Source organism: Helianthus annuus, chromosome 7, assembly GCF_002127325.2.
Source record: "Helianthus annuus cultivar XRQ/B chromosome 7, HanXRQr2.0-SUNRISE, whole genome shotgun sequence".
Lineage (NCBI taxonomy): Eukaryota > Viridiplantae > Streptophyta > Magnoliopsida > Asterales > Asteraceae > Helianthus > Helianthus annuus.
The window spans coordinates 100,809,008-100,833,301 of record NC_035439.2 but is presented as its reverse complement, the minus strand read 5'-3'; the positions used below and the strand labels follow the sequence as shown (position 1 = coordinate 100,833,301).

Genomic DNA, 24,294 nt, shown 5'->3' with positions numbered 1-24,294 from the left:
GTTGGAACCAGTCGTCGAACCCTAACTAAGATCTCTAAACCCTAAACCCTAAATCATAACTCCTAAACTCTAAAACCTAAAGCTAAAAGATAAGGCTAAAACCTAAGCTAAACCGTAAAATATAAACTATAAACCCTAAAAGCTAAACCTAAAGGCTAAACCTAAAGCTAAACCCTAAAGCTAAACCCAAAAGCTAAACCCTAAACCCTAAACCCTAAATCTAAACCTTAAAGCTAAACCCTAAGGCTAAACCCTAAAGCTAAACCCTAAAAGTCAAACCCTAATATCTTTAGGGTTTAGGGGTTATGATTTAAGGTTCAGGGTTAAAAGATCCTAGTTAGGGCTCGACGAGCCGGTTCCAACGCTGCTGGAATGAGTCCAATCGGAGTTCGTTTAAGTCGGTTCCACATGGTTCCCCACTTTTTTAGTGTTCCCCAATGAACCTCACACTATATATATATATATATATATATATATATATATATATATATATATATATATATATATATATATATATATGTATATATAGGGAGCCGCTAAAATAGAAGCCATCCCAGTTGAAAGAACCGCGAAAACCACTCTCAACCAATCAGAAAAAGGGGTAGTTTGGTCATTTACCCCAAATGTTAAATCTCACCTTCTCTCTTCATTTAAATCTGCCAGACTCTCTCTCCTTATTTTATCTCCTTTTCATTTGTCTCTCTCCTCATTTTCAAAAACCAGAGATAAGCCATAACTCACCATCATCATCTTCATCCATTTCAAAATCAAATTCACACAGATCTTCATCCATTTCAAAATCATTTGTCTCTCTCGATTATGTACAGAAGACACACACACAAACAAGTATCAACTGCTTCACCCCTTCTCCCAAGCTCAGCCAACAATCCCCCATGTTTCTTCTCCGGTGAGACCACCGGCGGTAGTGGTTGATTCCAGCTGCGACATCCCCACCCACTTGATCTCGTTCTCCGGCGGTAACTCCGAGCAACAGAACATCCACACCTGTTACACTACAACCACCCTCTCATTCCCTCTTTCACGAACTCCCACACGACTCCTCCCTTCGACGGACAAATGACCACCACGACCACCGTCCGGTGATGGCGTGAAGACAGGACAGAGAAAGAGGCGAGTTAGAGGTGGTCCGACGAGGACAGTTGACAGCGACAGCACCATGAGCAGCGGTCGCTGGCGGCGGCCGTGGGTGCGATAGCAGTGGCGGCAGCCTGCGTTGGTTCTCCGTCAAACTTCCGAACAGTCACGACAACCAATCTTCTCCTCCGATAAGTTCACCGATCCTTCATTCTTTTCGTTCTGTTTCTTTGATTTCGGGTTTAATTGGTTTGAGTTTTGTTTGTTTCGGGAACCTACTAGTAAGTTTCAATTTTTTGATTTTGTTGAATATTACAGGCTCCTTTTTGGATAACCTCTGAAATTGTTATTTATATACATATTGAATTTAGGGGTTAGATCTAGATTTATGCAATGGATTATGAAATGAAGAAACATTTGTTTGAATAATTTTTTTATTAAAAATCTTTAGATTTAGATTTTGATACATACGTAGTATTATTTTTTAGTTATAATCACCAATAATCGTGTCTGTAGTGTGCACTATGTTGAAAATTGTGGATCTGTTATGCGAATTTTGTTTATTTTGTTGCTGTTGAGTGTAGTTGCTGCCGAAAACAAAGAGGGAAAAGAAAGGGAACCACCACCAGCTGCTGTGGCTAAAGAAGATGACGACTACAGTAGAGGTGAGTGTGTTTGGTTCAAGTTCGGCTTAGATTTCGTGCTCAGATTCTGTTGTGGTTTGAGTTTTGGTTCGGGTTAGGTTCGGGTTCACTTCAGATTTTGTCAGGTTTTCGTCTCGGTTTCGGGTCTTGGTAAAAGCTGGTCAGCCGCGGTTCGGGTGTGGTTCGACGGGTCAGATTGTGGTTCATTACAATTTGGTTCAACTATTCAAACCCGGTAAACTCGGTTCGATGTCGGGTGAACTCAGTCAATGGCAATTAAAGGCTCGGTCAACGAATGTCAAAGTTAGTCAACTGGTCAAAGCCAATCAACAAAAGTCAACGGTCAAATTGCCGGTCAACAGCAGTCAACCACGGTCAAAACCAGACCCGGTAACAGTTTAAACAATGCGAAAATCTTGTTTATATAGTTATAGATTTTTAGTTATACGCGACCCGAGCTCGAACCGACTGGATTAGAAATTTGTTTTGTTTTGATATTTCGACGGAAACTATAAATATTGATATTTGTGATTGGTTTATTGTGGTATTTTAAAAAAATAAATCGACACTTAGTTGTCGGGATTGTCCAAAACAGAGGAAACTCTGCCCGATTTTTGAAAAATCCGTTATACGTAAACTTAAAACGTAAAACGTAAAAATTTTAACATAAAACGTAAAGCTATAAAAATTTTACGTAAAACGTAAACTTTTATGTAAAAACTTTTTAACGTAAAATGTAAACTTAAAACGTAAAACGTAAACTTTTTAACGTAAAACATAAAACGTAAAACGTAAACTTTTTAACGTAAAACGTAAACTTGTTAACATAAAACGTAAAACGTAAAACGTAAAACGAAAACTTTTATGTAAAAACTTTTTAACGTAAAACGTAAAACTTTTTTATGTAAAAACTTTTAACGTAAAACGTAATTTTTTATGTAACCTGTAGAACGTACAACGTAAAACAAAAACTTTAAACGTAAAACGCAAAACGTAAACATCTCTGTAAAACGTAAAACTTTTTTATGTCAATTGTTAAACGTAAACTTTTTTATGTAAATTGTAAAACGTCAACCATAAAACCTTATTATATAAAACGTAAAACATTGTGTTATGTAAATTGTAAAACGTAAAACGTCAAAAAAGTTTTCGTAAAAAAAAATTTAAAACCGTAAAAAGAAGTTTTCGTAAAAGAAAAAGTTTAAAACCGTAAAAAAAGTTTAAAAACGCATGTGTAAGAAAGGGGGCGCAAAAAACGACAAGCAAAAAAACGACACGTGACAATGGGGCGCAAAAAATGGCTCTTAAAAACCGATTGATAAAACGGCGCATAAATAAGGGGCGTGAATACGGGGCGTAAAAACGGCGCGTAAAAACGGGACGTAAAAACGGCGCGATATAAAACGGCGCGTAAAACCGGGCATAAAAAACAGTGCGTAAAAACACGGTCGCAAAAAGGGAGTGAAAAAAACGGGGCGTAAAACGGGTCGTAAAAAAACGCATGTAAAAAACGGGGTCGTAAAAAACGACGTGTAAAACGAGTCGTAAAAAGTGCGTGTAAAAACAGAACGCTAAAACGACGCGTAAAAACGGAACGTAAAAAATGGGGCGTAAAAACGGCTTGTAAAAACGTGACATAAAAAAAGGCGCGGAAAAAAACGGTGCGTAAAAACCGGGCATAAAAAACGGCACTTAAAAACCCGGTCGCAAAAACGACGTGAAAAACGGAGCGTAAAACGGGTCGTAAAAAAACGCGCGTAAAAAACGGGTCGTAAAAAAACGGCGTGTAAAACGGGTCGTAAAACGGGGCAAAAAAACGGGGGCGTAAAACGGGTCGTAAAAAAACGCACGTAAAAAACGGAGTCATAAAAACGGCGCGTAAAAACGGGACGTAAAAAACGGGGCAATAAACAGGACGTAAAACACGGGGCGCTAAAGAATGGTGCGTAAAATCGGGAATAAAAAAACCGCACGTAAAAACCCGGTCGCAAAAACGGCGTGAAAAAAACTAGGCGTAAAAAAAGGGTGCGTAAAACGGGCCGTATAAACGGCGCGTAAAAACGGGACATAAAACGGCACGTAAAAACGAGACGTAAAAAATGGGGGGTAAAAACGGCTTGTAAAAACGTGACGTAAAAAACGTCGCGTTAAAAAAAAGACGCTTGAAAAAGTCGAGCGTAAAAAACGGCGTGAAAAAAACGACCCATTAAAAACGATCCGTAAAACCGGTGTGCAAAAACCGGCGCGCAAAAAAATTGTCTTTGTTAAAAAAATCTGAATTTAAAAATGTTTTAATAAAAAAATCTTTTTAAAAATAAAAAGTAATATAATAAAACTAAAAATTAATATAATAAAACAAAAAAGTAATTAAAAAATAATAAAGAGAAAAAGACAAAAAAAGAGTTATTTTACTAAACTACATTTTTGGATTAAAATATTAAAGACATAATAAGACAAAATGTATTTAATATTAATTTTTGTTATTTTTAATCTTATCCATCTATCTTGTTGATCTAAAGGCTAGAAAAGTGGTTCCCATGGTTCTTAAAACTAGAGGTGGTTTTCATTTTAGCGATATATATATATATATATATATATATATATATATATATATATATATATATATATATATATATATATATATATATAGGGAGAAGATCATGCGAGAACCACCTCTTATTGCGAGAACCGCGAGAACCAATGTGAACACATGGCAATTTTGTAAATATATCATGATTCTTATAACACGCATAGATCTTTTCTTCATCACTGTTATCTCTACCACTCTGTTCTCTCTGCCTGTTCTCTCTATCAATCTGTTCTCTCTACCACTAATCATGATTTCTCTCTACCACTGATGATGTTAGTGACGACGAGACCTAACATGGTTTGACCACCGTTCACGGCGGCATACACGGCGGCATCCACGGTAACCTAATCGACACTAACACATCACCCCAACCACAACAGTGACAACTTCTCAGACGATAAATCCATCAGCGATGTACTCCATTTGATACAGTTATGTCATCTTCCGATTCATCACATATCGATCCTCATCCATCTGCTGGTCCTCTTCCATCTGCTGGTCCATTTGCTGACAGTAACAAATTTAGGTCTAATTCAGTTGATAGTCGACACAATCTTCATACCTTCGATATTCAAACCCTTGAATTTGTGTTTAGAACAGACAGTGCCATCGTATCCAACACTCAATCTTGTGTCACCACTTCAACATCAATCGCAACGACAACTACAAATTTAGATCTGCAACAGTTGCAATTCATACGTTTTGAAAATAAGGGTATTATACATTTATACGTGTTTCAATAGCTTACATATGCTTCATTATTCTCTCCTTAAGTAAATCACTTTTATTTACACTCATACCATAATCATGCACATGTGCATTATGTTGCAAACACCCCGTAATCCATATTTAGTTATTATCTTTTTTCTTTTTTTATCATTAAAACATTAAACAAATCAATGTTTTTTACAGACATTACTTCTATTTTCATACATACGTAATCCTGCACATGTGCATTATGTTGCCAACACTTCGTAATCATCACAAATAAATTGTTAACCAATAATACATAATTATGCATCACATTACCAACACCCAATTCTCATCGCTAATAAGCATTAAACAAATCAATGTTTTTTTTACAGTCATTACTTGTGTTTTCGTATATTACACACCTACATATATGCATTATGTTGACAACACTCTGTAATCATCACAAAGAAACTGTTAACCATCAGCATATAGATATGCACATGTGCATCACATTACCAACACCCCACACTCATCCCCAAATAACTGTCAACAAACATACATCATGCGTACACACACCATATACCTTATTAATTACAATGTTATATGTTTTTCTTTTTATGTATACAGGAACAATTACAACTGCTGTACATTCTACACCTAACAGCCCACCATATTGGACACCCGATGTTGATACTAAATACATTCCTAATGAAAAATGGTACGTTTAACAGTTGGGATGATGCTACCATGATGTACAACACATATGCTGTGACACCTGTGTCACCGCGACCATCAAACAAATACCAAGCCGATGAAATATTGTATTTCATACTTGGGATCTTGTATAAATATGTGTATGTTTTGCACATATCAATTATTGTTCAAATTCAAACTCTACATCGCTTTCTAGAGCATTATACGCAAACTGGTGCGTAAACCTACTCAGTTTATTGCGAAAAATACTCCGGAACATCAACATACACTCAACATACCTTAAATAACCTTTACATAACTTAGAAATAAGTTTTGAAGGCTTTGGTATAGCAAAAACAAGTTAATTCGCTTACAGGGACTAAACTTGACAAACTGCGAAAGTATGCCAATCTGAACTATAACGAACATTCCGGAACATGTCCTTAAGTTAAACATACCATAAATATCCTTTACATGGCTTAGAAATAGGCTTTGAGGGGTTTGGTATGCTAAAATAAACTTCTGGGTCATTCAGGGACTAAAAGTGTCAAAAAGTGCACAAGTTTGCACTTTCGCGCATAACTTACATTCTGAATACATCCGGACATCCAAAAATTTATGTAAGCATCCTTATATTATGCCTTAGTGTTTGGCATGAGAAAAATCCATTCGTCGCGTCATTTGGATCGTCTTTCACACTTATGCGCATTCCGTCGTAATTAAGCGAACACCGCGATCGTACGGCCAAACGAACCAACATCCGACACATTTTTGAGCATGTTTCATGTCCACAATGTTTAGGCATCATTTTAGGGCCTTAAAGTTGGCTTTACGGGCCTTAGAAGTGTCGGAAATGGCTTAAACACGCAACAGGGACCAAAACTGTCATTTTTCAAAGTATGTGCAGATCAGACGGGCTCAGGCGGCCCGCCTGAGTTTTTGCATATCCTGATGCGGGCCGCGTGAGGATGTCTGACAGAAAGATTTTGCATTAAATGCAGAATCTGGCCTTTCGTTCGATCAAGAGGCGATGCCTTTTTCACCCAATGAAGGGCCAAGAGCCAAGTTCAGTGAATTTAACCCCTGGACACATGTACGCACGAGATCAAGGCACGATATTCGATAAAACGATCCTAACGGTTCCACTTTTCCTATAAATACCCCCCCCTTAGTGTAAAAATCACAACAATCTGATCTTGAAGCTCTAAGTTGAAACCATTGTTTCATACCTGAGCTATTTGATCTAGATTAGCACTCGGGGACCCTCCGTAAGTCTTCTTTCGCTCTTTTATTCGCTTTTCGAGTCCGAAAGTCAACGTTTTGTTGACTTTCTGCATTGACCAGCTTATGGTCGATGCGAAGTTCATGGAACTTCATAACGTAAGCGTGATCACGATGGTTATGGTCCGTAGTGACCATACCTACTGATTACCCCGTTATCTAGGCTCAGTGACGAGTCGTAGTTTCGGCCAGAATGTGCATTCTTGCATATTTTGTAACCAAACTACTCGTGAGCATCAAAGCCGTTTGTTTTGATGTCAAACCTGTTTTCAAACTTAGTTAAGCATGTTCTAACATGCTTAGCTCGTCACTTTTAGTTTAGTGCTTATATAGGGTCGTAAGGTAAGCGATCTAAACCATCGCTTATACTTTCGAACCCGACCCATTTGGTCGGTCATTAGGGCCTGACCAGACACATTAGGTGACCATAGCTATAACCTTCCGAGGTTATACCTTGTGGTCACGATGTTAGGCGTTCCAGACGCGTTCTACGCGAACGACGCGTAAGGTAGCATAAGCTACCTAAACGGGTCGTGATGGACCGTAAGCACTTAGGTTAAGTTTCATTTTAGTATGTAGGCTTTGTTAAACCATATTACACGAGTCTCCATACTCGTTTGGTTTTCGAACCCGCGTACTGTCCGATCCTTCCGATTTGGTCCGGTATATTAACATAGCTACCTATTAGGTGCCGTTTGATATCCCGTGATCTTTAGCATTATCTGGTTATTATACAAGAACTCCAAAGCAATCTCAGGTGAGTACATTGAACCTCATCTTTTACATGTTTTCGAGGAGTCAATGTGAGTACATTGAACCCCTCTTTTACCGTTTTCTAAACTGTTTTGGGGTGAAACACATGTGCCTATCTGTTACTTTCATGCTTTCCTGTTTTCACATCATATACTTGCTATGTTCAATAGTACATATATAGTACATGATTTCAGTGTGTTTATGCTATGTATGTCCATCGTGTGCATACTTAGCACAACACTTTACATTACATTTTTATGCTATGTATGCCCATTGTGTGCGTACTTAGTACATCGTTTTACATCACATGCTATGTATGCCCATTGTGTGCGTACTTAGTACATTGTTTTACATTACATGCTATGTATGCCCATTGTGTGCATACTTGGTACATTGTTGCACATTGCATTACTGTTGCATATGCTCATCCAGCATATGAACGCATCACACTACATTTTGAACCGTTGTACTCTACAATACATTTCATGCTACGTACGCCCATTGTGTGCATACGTAGTACATTGTTTCACATTGCATTACTGTTGCATATGCTCATCCAGCATATGAACACATTACACTACATTTTGAACCGTTGTAACCATTTGACTATGTGAACCGTCTTAACCCTTCAATTTCATGAACCGTCTGTAACCATTGAACCGTGTAAACCAGTTGTATCCGTTGACATGGATTACAGTTGACAATAGACATTTGACTATACATGAACATTTCTACCGTTGTTAAACATTTCATCTTGATGGTTTGGTTTGAGTAAGTGATTTAAGTAACGAGGCATGTGTAATATGATACAAGCATGGTGGATACGCCGCTGGTACTTCCTATATATAAGTGTTTGTATGGTATTACATATCGTAGCGTTATTTGAATCATTTCAATTTGAAACATAGAACATTTTATACAAATAACACGCTTTTCACAAGACATTGATTTACAAACAACACTTTTTACATGGTTATTCAGTTAACCATGCATTGTTCTCTTATTTATACATATCATTTGATCTTACCGTTTTTCAAATGATTTACAAGACAAAGCAAAATACGAGGTTCATGACTAAACATTTTCTCAAACTCAAGTCATGAATTCCGTTTTCACAAAACCAATGTATCTCACAGGCATTTTTATGCTGACGTACCTATTTTCACATGTGTTTTCAGGAGATGATGCATAGGACTTATCAAGACATACTTAGGCGGACCTGTGCCTTAGTGACTTAAAACGAGACAAGAACTAGTTAATTTATGCTATGTACACTTTGATTCTTGTTTAGACAATGTAAACCTTCATGTTTGATTTATAAAACGAAACTTCATTTGCCATTGGGTTTGAAACAATTGATTCTGTTACAACACTCCCCGACGTTTCCGCCACGTTTTGTATGTTCTACGTGGTCGGGGTGTGACATATGCTACAAGATCTGGCGTTTTCCACTCCTATCGGTACATCAAATAACAAAAAATATCTCGAACAATCCTGCAATGAGCAATGAATATACGTACACATGATTCGCGCGACTGTGAAGAAAGTCAATGCTACCAAACTTGCTGCATGATCAGCTAAACGTGTTGCTGCTATCGCTGCTAGACTCCCGATCCCCCTGACTACCAATGTTTGTTTTGTTTATTTTTTATTAGTACCCATTTAACTTACAGTATTGACATTGATGATTAACTTGTCATATGCACATGTGAATATGTGTTTATAAGTTGTATTTTACTTTTTTTAAAACCACCTACTTGTCATATGCACATGTGCATATGTGTTTATAAGTTTTAGTTTACGTTTTTTTTAACCACCTGTTTATCAATATAATATTTTTTAACATTATACATGTTACTTTTATGATTATACATGTTACTAATATGAATTTAACACCATATGTTAACTATAACCAATTGTAATACATATACAAACTTAACCTTTAATCTGTGTGTTTTATCACTTCATGCACATACTGTATGCACATGTGCATATGGGTCACTTAACTTACTAATCAAAGTAACATGCCATACTTTAACAAACATATAAATTTATAACTAATAACACTACATGCACGTGTGCATACGGGTCATTTAGCTTATTAATCAACTTAACATTCCATATTTAAACAAACATATACATTTATAAATAATAACACTGTATGCACTTGTGCATACGAATCACTTAACTTGCCATATTTTAACAAACATGTAAATTTATAACTAATAACGTGCATTTATATCACCATATGCACATGTGCATAAGGTCATTTAACCATATTATTGCACATGTGCATATACAACAAACAATAGGAACTTGTTACTGTAACCATATTAATTCACCATATTAATTCACTTGTGCATAAACAACAAACTATATGAACCATAAATCCAAACATTGATCACCATATCACCCATCCAACATAACAATTTGTACAATACACATTACCAATTTGCTAATATTCCAACTTCTCAATATATCAATCAACAAATATTAGTAACATGATTATCTAATTCCAACCACAACTAACCAAAACTGTAACATGCATCATAACTGTACCAACTTGTTACCTTCCTAACACAACCATCTAACATGCCTAACCAAACAAAACAATCCAACATATCAGTTTAATGTTCAAATATCACTAATTAACTAGAAATACTATCTATGTGTCATGAACTTCTACCCTCAAACTTTATCCCCATTCTTCCATTTGCTAAGAGTGTTCCAGCATTTTTCTTGTTTTGCTCCCTCTTCTTCCAACAATTTCCTCATTCTTTCATCTCCCAAATTTTGTATTGCTTTTCTTGCGAGGTACATAACCGTTGCCTTGTACACGTTCGCCTCTGATAGTAACAGTTTTGTTGCAATCTTCATCCTCAGGTTTTGCAATTGTATGTCTTGAATATTTTTATGCGTACTAAAACCGCATTCAAACTCGACATCACTCCCTTTGTACATCTCCATGTGCCTCATAGCAAACACGCCACAATTGTTGAAATTATCGCTCGTCGCCCATCCCAATTTTTCTTCGTCAGCGGCGCGGCTGCCATGCATGCCGCGCTTGGATGTTTAACATTCTTCAAATACACAACCTTATAATTTTTCTGCAAAAAATAATAATAATGAATGTTACTACATGTCCTATTCATATATCCTTGTTTTCAAATATAACATTTAATATAACAAATATAGACTTACCACTTTAGATGGCGTTCCATTTTCTTTAAAACTTCTTCTTGCTGACATTCTATACAACCTCCTTCAAGCGTGAAGTTAATATTTTAAACGCCTGTTGTTCCGTCTGTTTCGTTTTCAACACATAATCTGGCTGCACATTACATAAATACATGTCACACGCAAGTATAAATATCCTAAATATGATTGTTAAACATTAATTATAACACACTTACGATAGTTGTCGTATAACACCATAATCGCCTTTTCCCTGATGTATTGTATTTTTTCTCTTCGTAATTCAAAATAGCCGCCCAACAATCTATCACTTTTTGTGAGATCCATTGCCCATGCTCCAATGTGTTTATAAAAAATGCGCGTGTTGTCATTCCATGTGAGGTTTCAAAAATAGTTGAGTTGTAATCGTCCTAATAAATTACATCAATTATGTTCTGTATGCACATGTGCATAAAATACATTACATATACTATACACTATATTTTTGTGCCAAAAATTCATCAGCCCATATCAGTTATGTTCTGTATGCACATGTGCATAAAATACATTACATATACTATACACCATGTTTTTATGCCAAAATTCATCAGCCCATATACCTACACTAAATTTTTAACTACCCTTCAAATCACAACAGCCGCTAACCTAATCAATCGCAACCAACCAGACCCTTATAACATGCGAACATTATAAACAACCCACCTATTTATTCCGAATTTACTGATTAAATGCGCAATATACTCAAAAATCAACAATATAATCATCAATATGCAAACGAATCAACAATATGCAAACAAATCAACAATATGCAAACGAAATATGCAAACGAGTCAACAATATGCAAACGACGTGATATATATCTAGGTTACAATGCATATTATGCACAAGTGCATACGTATACATGAATCAACAATATATTATGCTACAAAAATACAAACATATTTTATTACATTATTCACATGTGCATCAACGTATCTGTGCAAATATGCACGTGTGCATACATATAACTATTGCATAACACACACCAAATCAGATATGAATCCACCAAACAATGCCTTAATAACATAATCTGATAAACTTAGTACGTCAACCTATGCATATGTGCATACCACTATAGCACACAATAAAACACGAATTCCTTCACACTTTATTCATATCACACTGTGCACTTTATTCATACCACACTATGCACATGTGCATAAATATATCTATGCAATCATAAATATGCACATATGCACATGTGCATACAATCTATGCAATCATAACACTTTATTCATATCACATTATGCACATGTGCATAAATATATCTATGCAATCATAAATATGCACATGTGCATACAATCTATGCAATCATTATTATGCACATGTGCATACATACATATATATATATATATATATATATATATATATATTACATAACACATACCATAATTATGCACAACAGTCTGCTACAGCAATATATATGAATCTACCAAAATTAAAGTCTGCTGTATGAATCTACCAAAACTACAGTCTGCTAAACCAATATATGAATCTACCAAAACTACAGTCTACTGCAACAATCTACTTGAACGAACACATAACTAACACACTATCATAAATTTATGAAGCGACTATGATCATATACGGATTCAAAATTTTGTATGAACTCGCAAATCTCTTCGTGTAAAAAAAAAAACTCACCGATTTATCGATTTTCCTTGATTTCGATTCGAATGTGGCTGTTTTGCCCTAATTTCGAGTAGACGGTTGATGTCACGGTTGATGTGCCGGCCGATGATATCGACGATGATCATGATGATCGTATGCCGAATGATGATGTTGAACGGGCCGAAGTTGTGATCGTCGCTAAGAATCGGTAAGAATCGAACTTGATTTTGATAGGGTTTTTTTGGGATAATGAACTAATTGGGGAGATTTTGTGTTTGGGAGATTTTGTGTTTGGATATGGCATTTATCGGACACGAGATCTTATTATGTAACCTAATTAATTTCAGTTTTCAATTCCGCGTCGTATAAGCGGGGATTTTATAATTTTTTTGGTTATTTACAAATTTGCCACTCGTTCACATTGGTTCTCGCGGTTCTCGCAATAAAGGTGGTTCTCGCATGAACCTCTCCCTATATATATATATATATATATATATATATATATATATATAGGGGATGGTTCAAATGAAAACCACTTTTATTGTGAAAACTAATTAAAAAAAGCCTAAAAAACACACAAAATTTTTTTTCAATTTTTTTTTATAAAAATCGCTGGTTTTTATATATGAAAAAAAAATTTTCAAAAAAAAGAAAAAAATTTGTAGTACACATGTGTAATAATACACATGTGTAGTACACAAACACATGTGTAGTATTACACATGTGTAGTATTCAAATGAAAAACCACTTTTATCGCGAAAACTTGAAAACTAACTAAAAAGAGCCTAAAAAAACACAAAAAAAAATTCATTTTTTTATTAAAATCGCTAGGTTTTGATATGAAAAAATTGTAGTGCACATGTGTGATAATTCACATGTGTACTATTACACATGTGCACTACAAAAAAAATATTTTTTTGAAAAAAAGTTTTTTTTTATATAATTTAAATAACGAAAATTGGTATGCAAAAAAAATAATTTTGAGTGTTTTTTAAGCTTTTTTAGTTAGTTTTTGAGTTTTCGCGATAACTAATGGTTTTCATTTGAACCTTCCCCTATATATATATATATATATATATAGAGAGAGAGAGAGAGAGAGAGAGAGAGAAACGGGATCGGGAAAAAACGCTCAAAAGTGTGAGAACGGTGAGAACGCTTCCTGGCCCAACACGTGTGACGCGGCATAGAGAAGGGCGGAGGGGTTTTTTCGTCCTTTCATCTTCTGCTTTTCCAGTTCCGATTTTCCGAATATTGTTTGAATTTTTGGGGTTTAAGATTTTTGGCGTTAACAAAATTCAATAATTAATGGCGTTTAATGGTTTCATCGTATTAACATTTTGGCGTTTATGGTGTTTATGGCGTTTATTCAAATCGTATGCCATTGTAACCCAGGGGGTCAGGAAATCTATTTGAATAGCGTTTTTCAAGGCATTTTAAAGAAGTTGGCCCATTGTTCTATTATTTTTTATAAACATTTTGGCGTTTGGGTTATCTTGGCGTTTGACAATTGTTGGATTATATTTCAGCCACAGTAAAAAAAATACAAGCGAAGAAAATAAATTAAAAATCCTAATCAGATCTCTCTTCACAAATCCTGCTCGTCTGTTGAAGTGGCTTTTTTGTGGATGTTTAGGGACATAGATCTATGACGTGCGGGTGGGTTTTTCGCTTTATCTTCATGTTGATCTTCATCTTTATTATCATCCCACTCTTCAGTGTTATTGATCTCTTCTCCTCATCCAAGCCTTCTTCAAGAACAAAAAATACAAAATGCCATATGACTGGCATCAATATCTTTTTCTTGAATTTTTGTCCATCTCATGCAACAAAATCTTACTGAGTTACTCGCCTCCGCTAACAATTCATTCAGTGAAACTTGTACACCCCAAAAATATAGAACTTTATATTTTATTTTAAAGTATTAATCAAACAAGAATCAACTAACTAGGAACCTATAACCCAGTTAGCTACAAGTCTTGAAGTAACTTATAATAAGGTTAAAACACCTAAACTTAAAGTTAAATAAAAAGTTGAGGGACCAAACTAGTCAAAACTGAAACTTAATTGTTAAAATAGTAAACAAACACACCAAACACACACTTGTGTGTGTGCTTGGATCACACAGAAGGAAGGGCGGCCAAGGGATTCCCTTCAAACCCTAGTTCTTCACAAAAACTCAAATTGGAAGCCTAAATCAAGTCCAAATCGAAAATTGAATACATATTAGTGATCATCTCGACAAAGGGATCGTAAGGTGTGTGAAATTTTGATATTTGGTTCCACTTCAAATTTTAGATGAACTCATGAGTTTTGAAATTGAGCCTGCATGATTGTTGTATTGATGAATTTAGAAGCGGACTGATGTCTAGAGATAAACACTAGATGATTTCTTGTTAAAATCTAGCATTATACTTGTGGGGTTTATAATCACCATTGCAGGTGATTAGTTAGTTTGTAGAAACTAAATAAACACTTGGATGATGATTCTTATTCTAGTGAAATCTGAATTCATGTGGTAAATTCTGAAATAGTGATGTTAAAATTTAGTATAGATTTGCTAAATTGAAGTTGATTTAGATGGAAACAACAAGTCATGAATTTAGTATTGATTATGTAAAAATCCGACCCACTAGGTATTTGTTAAAACGCCTAAGTGAGGATTAAAATGTTAATAATCGGACAAAAACACAGATTCGGATATCATAATAAATTATGATAAATGATTGTAAAAAAGGGTTCTAAATGGGTTGTGAATGGAACTCTTTAGGTAAAGAATCCGGATCGTCAAGCGGACAAGCCGGAGGTGATACGCGATTGAAGGGTGTGCTCTAAAGGTACGCGACTTATGGTTTCTTTACATTATGTTTATTCATTAGTTTTAACTTGTTATATTGAAATTTGGCAAACAAGGAAACCCGTTAAGTCACTGAAGGGGTATGGTCCCAGATCTCACATCAGCATGACCGCGAGTGACCATTACCCTTATCAAAAACCCCCACCAGCAAGAACTTATCTGTGTCCGTGCGGGCACGCGCGAACACAGCAGTCGAATCTAATCGGTCAAATGATAGGAAGATAAGAGGCACAAGAGATGCGGCCTGGCACCGCATCCTATGTGTGTCTCCTTACCTGGTGTATGAAAATGGGTGCACAGTGATACGGCCTTGCACCGTATCCTGTGAACGTTTTCATCAATACAAGGGATCTGGACAACAGCAACAATCACCACAAGTAGCGATGCGGCCTGGCACCGCTTCACGCAAACTTAGCTAGAGTGAGAACGCGGAAGCAACGGTAGTTACCGTAGGCAGCAATGCGGCGCAGCACCGCATCATGCCCACGAGGCAAGTGGGACTGACACCATAGAGCAAGTGGCACCAATGACAGTCGTCTGTCAGGCCACACGTAAGTGACAGACTGATACTGCAGTAGGACGTGGCTTCATCTCCACAACCGACAAGCCTGACACACCTGCTTAAGGGCAGCACGTCAGTCCGTCCATTCAACTCCTCCTTCACTCCTCTGCTATAAATACCAACCCCAAACCAGGTTTGAGGTATCGCTTCACAACTCTCTCACTACTACTACTATCACACTTTGCTTCCCAAGCAAACTACTTATTCTCACACCGGAGAGTGGTAACAAGGAGCACCCCCCACCCCATCCTCCTTGTTACGAGTCACGGCTTGTGTCCTTGTGTAGGAGATCAACCGGCGGACGATCTTGCCAGCGATCCTCGAGAGGAAGGGATTAACCCTTCTTGACGAGACCAGTGGGTTAACCCTGCCCGGTTAGCCATTGTTTCATCATTGGCGCCCACCGCTACTCTTAGCACTTATTTAACCATCCCTCTCTCTCTCTCAAAGATCGTGTCTGATTGTCTAAACAACACTACCGGGGATAACCTAAACCCCGCAAACCCAGGGCCTATGGGGACCACTCCCCCATTCCCAAATCCTGGCCACATTGGCACATCAACGCAAGGGGGCGCATCCCGTACGTTTGGACACGATCTTTCACAGTACGCATCTGTGATCCCTCCAGACATGAACCCTCATGCCTGGTACGACCAGCAAACAGCTCTGCTGGCCGCAACATACAACAGATCTTGCGCAGAAGCGTAAATACCGGTCGGTCCTACCCCGGTGTCACACCTCAACCAATGGCGGAAACATCGGGATGAGACGAAGTGTGAAGATTGCTAGAGTCATCATACCGCTATTTGTGACAATATTTAATAAACCGATTTCATTTCATAATTCTTTTGTCAACATTACAAAGAAATCAAATAACATCAAGTTCAAAGGAAATACAATACAACATAATCAACATTGATACAACGATTAAACCTAAACGTCTATATGTGTATCTAGGCATCAACGCTACTTCATTTCATAGCATCATCGTCCTCAACCTGTAACATGCTTAAAATAATGTTCAATGCAAAAGCAAAGGCGAGTATACAAGTTTGATACGTACATAGCAAAAGATAAGTTTGAACAATTCCTCATAGCAAGCATGTGATTCAAGATAAACATTTAAACATGGCATGTGTCTAACATATCAAACCAAGAAAACCCAATATGCTCATGACATAACCGATGATAAAGGGCGGGTCGTTAATCCTATAGCGCTACATATGTCACGGTTTGGCTCGTACGAAGTTAATGATAAGTTCAACACATAAGAATCACCCAAGTTTAAAGTATCAAGCCATCACGTATACAAGCATGTTATAGGAATGTTCATGTGTTTAAGCAAAATGTTCATGTGTAAGTTTGTTGATAGATAAAACATGTTACACCCCAAAAGTGATAAAAGTAAAAGGGGAATACGAGTATACTCACAAAGTTTGCATATGTTTTCCGATTATCCAATGTGACAAAGTTGCCGAGGTTGGAAGGTTGAATGCGTAAGGGTTTAAGTTCAAGCATGTTTAGAGTCGAGATTTGGAATGAAAGTGACATGAAAATATTATATCAAAATATTCATCTTCACACATAACACTTGTATGACACTTGGTAACCTCATGGGTTATAATGATTTTATGAGTTGAACACCCATAAGAATCATAACAAGGTTTAGGTCCTTAGATGATAACCTACTACTTTGACAAATGAATATGATTTCAACATCAAAGATTCGAGTGCACATAGATAGTATGTAGGTCGTATATTATACACATATTATTAAGTCCAAATGTTCAAGTATTCAAGTAAGAGGTAGAAGATTACATCTTCATTTAGGTACCTCAAGTTGAGTCATGGGTGTCATGGATGGGGTAGGAAGACAAGGCTTCCATTTAGGTACCCCTTTGATGTTCACCACTACACTTGATGTAAAAACAATCAAGGAGGGTCATGAACTAAGGTCTTTACATGTATGTAAAGTAAACTAACTAATAGAAATCATCAAATCATGTGAGGATTGTATGTTTGGACAACCCAAGTTGTTCCATAATCACTCATGTATCAAAGACTATGTTTGACATGATTTGTGGGTTGAAACCCTAGACAAAACACCAAGTTTATGAGGTTTAATCCTCTGATTTCAAATGTCTCAACCTTGTTTTTAAGCTTAACCAACCATGGGATAAGTTGTAAGCATTAGGACATAGGCATGAGATGTGTTAGACACAAGTTGCATAGGTTTAAACAAGTTTTGAAGAACATAAAAATCAAACAGGAAGTTTATGGACTATTTCAGGGCATTTCCAGGTCTGATTTCTCCAAGGAGAAGTCTTGGAATCGAACCCCATGATTATCGAAGCAAGTAGGAAAAAGAATCAAGTGAATCGGATAAGAATTGAGTGAGTTATGCTCATTTTCGTGAAGGGGTGTCAATCTGCTCGAACCTTTGCTTTCAGCTACGGTTTGGAGGATGTTTTGAGAGTTTTAAGTGTTGCAAAAGTGGTAGGGAGGCTGGTTATAAGTGGTATTTATAGGGGGAAGGATTAGGGTTTCAATGGGTTGGGCTTTGGAAGTGTTTAGAAGGGGTTACACCTTGAAACTAGCCCACAAAACCCAACTATATGGGGCTGAATTTTGCTGAATTGGGGCTGCCATATTTCTTTATTTTTTTATTTTTTTAAAACATTATAATGAGTAATTTTGTTAATTAAGTTGTGTAATAATATGCAACAATGTTTCCCCTAACTTGTAACAAGGTGAAATATGAAATAAAACATGATTTAACTAGGTAAAAAGTGTAATGTACAAGTGTGTAACATGTTTGTAAGTGACAAGTATATGTCACATATTAGATGATTAACCGTTGTATAAATAAGCATATTATTAGGGGTTTTTAGGTATCAACAATATAAGGACAAGCATGGACATGCATCGTGAATAAGTATAAGTATGAATTACAAATAAGGATTCGATGTACAATGAATTCGAACGTATGAACATGTATGAATATGTAGATGGTGAATTTAAAGAAATACGAATTTTATTTATGATCCAAGTCTCGGATTTTACAACGAAAAGATGACTACAATAATACAAGATTTCCAAAAAATAGCATTACAAGGCGAGCTTTCTAATTATGGAAAGTATGAAAAAGCAGGGCGTTACAGTCTCCCCTCCTTTAGGAAATTTCGTCCCGAAATTTATTCAAGAGGAAGACCTTGGAGAAAAGCATTTTGGCTAAAAGAATCGAGACTTGGGAGTTTTGAAACGTTTAGAAAAGTACGAAATTTTGAAGAACGATAGGATAGGAATTTGTTTGACTAAAATGGGTTGAGGCGTTTAAGCATAGGTAAAACGGGTATGCGTGCGCATAGGCAAAGGAGTTTAAATAAGTTTGAATGTGAACAGGGTTCATATGAAAGAAAGGATAATGGAGAATAATAGGAGTATGGGGTGAACAATAGACACTAAATGAATGCAAGTATATAAATGATATAAGTATTAGATAGACGAAAGTAGCGTGTTAAAGATGAAGTCTCGGCATGGATAATCGGATATGATGCGTTTGTGAGTTGTTTAAAGCTTGTATTAGGTCCAAAAGGTCTGTAAAACACTGAATTTCTCATGGCACGTTTTACGAAAGTTTGGTAACATGGTGAAAACACTTATATATAGGAAGTACCAGCGGCGTATCAACCATGTTTTAACCATGTTACGTCTGTTTCGTCTTCGGTGTCATGTTACGTTCCGTGTATTACCATACGCAGTAGCACACTCTATGGTTCTCATACGCCTATCACTATAATCCCGTGTGCACCCGTGATTATTTTGATCGTCGCATGATCCGCATAGCTTGTACTAGTTGTGTATGAATCGGGGTATACATAAAAAAAATTTAGATTGTGTACGTACAAGAATGTAGTATATAAGCAAGTCCATGTTTAAGTATGTGTGGGACCCACGCAAGCGAATCCCTCGGGTTGCGCTCGCGTATAGGTACGAATGTATGAATCATGAGTAAGGATGAAAGTATGAGCATAAGTTTAAGTATGAATACGCATGTATGTATAAGCATAAACATAAAACGTGTAAGTAGTATGTGTACAAGTAGAAGCGTAAAACGTATAAGTAGTATGCGTATAAGTACAAGCATAAGACGTATGAACATAGGTGTAGGTATGAAAAATAAATATTGCGTAAATAGTGTTTGTTGGGACACCACGGATCTAAGTGTATAAAACATTCAAAAGGTCGAGTATGTAAATACGAATGATATAAATGATGTTATCGCGAGGTATCGACCAAAATGTGTACGATGATATGCATGTATAGTTGTTTAAATGAAACATTGAGTTTAACGAATCAAAATTAGGTTGACCCTGGTTGAAAGGGTAGAATATAGCTGTGTATGTAAGAGGATATAAAGTACTAATTGGTTAAGCATAATGTATTTTTGTAATGATTGAAATGCTACTTTTGTTAAAAAAAAAATTCATGTAAGTCAAAGATTGTCGGTTCCCATGAAGACTTCTTGCCCGCGTGTTTTGTAAATTGGTGTAGGAAAAAGGTTTTCGTTAAAAAGTAAGTTCGTTTCATCAAATACGAAATTATGAATTTAGGAGGTCCTTGTGAAAACTAGGATCTTTAGAAGGGAAATTTAGCAAAAGGACTTAGAAATAAAAATAAAATAACATTTGATTTGTTGGTGTTGGAAAGGGTATTTGGTAAAACAATCATATAACTTCTATAAGATCTTATAAGTATTCGGGAAAGGTTGGTTGGATTTTGATTAAAAGTAGAAGGTGGGCGTGTTTTAGTGATTAAGTCGAATATGAAGTTCATGGGTAAGAGTTTCATTGAACCGATTAAATTGATAGGTAGCATTTCGTAAGGTTTTGAAGTTCGAGCAATAAAACGTTTTAAGACATGATTATGAATTTCGCGTATATGAGTTGAGTGAAAATAGATTGTAGAATAAAAAGTACGTTTGATAAAACAATGTATTTCGAAATCTGTATGAGTGGGTATTTTTAAATAACATTAAACAATTTGGGTATAAAGTATGATCGAGTTTGCATAATAAGATGTTTCGAAAGAGAAGTTTTGGTAACGGTCACCTAAGTTAGGGAATCACCCCTAACTCGTTGGTGAGGTCGTTTTAAGGAAAAGGGAGTGGAGCTAATCGTCAAGGTAAGGAAGTCACTCCCATCTCGATGATATTTCTCCACTTGTCGTTACAAGGAAAACGAATTTAAATTATATGAAATCATGCATATGTATAAATGTATGGAAAAGGTTCAATATGTTGTGTGTGTGAAAAGAGAAATCGAAAGTAAACTCGAGTTTGAAAGATTGCATCGTATAAATAAATAATAGAAACACATGTTTGACCAAAGTTTGGAGTGTTCCAAATGGAACTTTGACTAACCAAAGTGGTCGAAAAGTCTTTTGAATTTGAGGAGCATGCTTCGGCCTAATAGCTAAAATACTCTCGCCGACAAGTCGGTTAACGGTATTTACCCTTCCGGTTACTACATGTCCCAAATCAATCGAAATTTCGAGACTTGGCGGGATTTATGAAAAAAATCAAGGAGTGGAACTAGTCGCCAAGGTGCGGGTTTCACCCCTAACTTGACGGTTTCGTATCCTAAGTGTGGTTGGTACTCGTCGGGTCAAAATTTAATTTCAACACGTTGACAAGGGTCTACTAGAATTTGAAATTTGAACTTCTCCATCAAGGTGAGGATTTCACTCCTAACTTGATGGTGAATTTCGTGTAAAAAGAAAAGGAAAGTGGATGGATTGAGAGTTGTTCACCAAATTATGGGTTTCACGCCTATTTTGGTGAACTCGTCTCGTTTGTGTAATATGTGTGTTGTCGGATTGAGAATAATCGAGTAAAACGCGTGAGGAAAAGTGTATATTAAAGATTAAACAAACAAGTATAACATGTCAAGAACATCACAATAAAAGTGAAATGATGAAACGAATATTAACGCATAAAAAGTATGTCAAGAACACACATAAAGGATAAAATGAAGAAACAAGTATTAACACATAATAAAATCAAGTATAGCATGTTAAGTGTTAACCCACAAGTGACACGTATGCTTACAAGATCAAAAGAGAATAAATAAAAGCAAATAAGATAGCATGCTAGTAATTTCAAGTAAAACATACGAATAAAGCTCTAGAACTATAGACTAGGTTAAAGCATTCCTACTTTTCCTAATTCCCTATAGTTATGGCTCCGATACCAATCTGTCACACCCCAACCAATGGCGGAAACATCGGGATGAGACGAAGTGTGAAGATTGCTAGAGTCATCATAACGCTATTTGTGACAATATTTAATAAATCGATTTCATTTCATAATTCTTTTGTCAACATTACAAAGAAATCAAATAACATCAAGTTCAAAGGAAATACAATACAACATAATCAACATTGATACAACGATTAAACCTAAACGTCTATATGTGTATCTAGGCATCAACGCTACTTCATTTCATAGCATCATCGTCCTCAACCTGTAACATGTTTAAAATAAAGTTCAATGCAAAAGCAAAGACGAGTATACAAGTTTGATACGTACATAGCAAAAGATAAGTTTGAACAATTCCTCATAGCAAGCATGTGATTCAAGATAAACATTTAAACATGGCATGTGTCTAACATATCAAACCAAGAAAACGCAATATGCTCATGACATAACCGATGATAAAGGGCGGGTCGTTAATCCTATAGCGCTACATATGTCACGGTTTGGCTCGTACGAAGTTAATGATAAGTTCAACACATAAGAATCACCCAAGTTTAAAGTATCAAGCCATCACGTATACAAGCATGTTATAGGAATGTTCATGTGTTTAAGCAAAATGTTCATGTGTAAGTTTGTTGATAGATAAAACATGTTACACCCCAAAAGTGATAAAAGTAAAAGGGGAATACGAGTATACTCACAAAGTTTGCATATGTTTTCCGATTATCCAATGTGACAAAGTTGCCGAGGTTGGAAGGTTGAATGCGTAAGGGTTTAAGTTCAAGCATGTTTAGAGTCGAGATTTGGAATGAAAGTGACATGAAAATATTATATCAAAATATTCATCTTCACACATAACACTTGTATGACACTTGGTAACCTCATGGGTTATAATGATTTTATGAGTTGAACACCCATAAGAATCATAACAAGGTTTAGGTCCTTAGATGATAACCTACTACTTTGACAAATGAATATGATTTCAACATCAAAGATTCGAGTGTACATAGATAGTATGTAGGTCGTATATTATACACATATTATTAAGTCCAAATGTTCAAGTATTCAAGTAAGAGGTAGAAGATTACATCTTCATTTAGGTACCTCAAGTTGAGTCATGGGTGTCATGGATGGGGTAGGAAGACAAGGCTTCCATTTAGGTACCCATTTGATGTTCACCACTACACTTGATGTAAAAACAACCAAGGAGGGTCATGAACTAAGGTCTTTACATGTATGTAAAGTAAACTAACTAATAGAAATCATCAAATCATGTGAGGATTGTATGTTTGGACAACCCAAGTTGTTCCATAATCACTCATGTATCAAAGACTATGTTTGACATGATTTGTGGGTTGAAACCCTAGACAAAACACCAAGTTTATGAGGTTTAATCCTCTGATTTCAAATGTCTCAACCTTTTTTTTAAGCTTAACCAACCATGGGATAAGTTGTAAGCATTAGGACATAGGCATGAGATGTGTTAGACACAAGTTGCATAGGTTTAAACAAGTTTTGAAGAACATAAAAATCAAACAGAAAGTTTATGGACTATTTCGGGGCATTTCCAGGCCTGATTTCTCCAAGGAGAAGTCTAGGAATTGAACCCCATGATTATCCAAGCAAGTAGGAAAAAGAATCAAGTGAATCAAATAAGAATTGAGTGAGTTATGCTCATTTTCGTGAAGGGGTGTCAATCTGCTCGAACCTTTGCTTTCAGCTACGGTTTGGAGGATATTTTGAGAGTTTTTAGTGTTGCAAAAGTGGTAGGGAGGCTGGTTATAAGTGGTATTTATAGGGGGAAGGATTAGGGTTTCAATGGGTTGGGCTTTGGAAGTGTTTAGAAGGGGTTACACCTTGAAACTAGCCCACAAAACCCAACTATATGGGGCTGAATTTTGCTGAATTGGGGCTGCCATATTTCTTTATTTTTTTTATTTTTTTAAAACATTATAATGAGTAATTTTGTTAATTAAGTTGTGTTATAATATGCAACAATGTTTCCCCTAACTTGTAACAAGGTGAAAT

At 36.2% G+C, this 24,294-nt stretch overlaps 1 long non-coding RNA gene across 1 annotated transcript; it reads left to right on the top strand.

The window, feature by feature from the left end:
• Positions 1–676: 676 nt before the first annotated feature.
• Positions 677–2,278, top strand: LOC110869046. Its single transcript, XR_002552908.2, has 2 exons — positions 677–1,760; positions 1,838–2,278. It is a non-coding gene; the product is annotated as an uncharacterized LOC110869046 (long non-coding RNA).
• Positions 2,279–24,294: the final 22,016 nt, after the last annotated feature.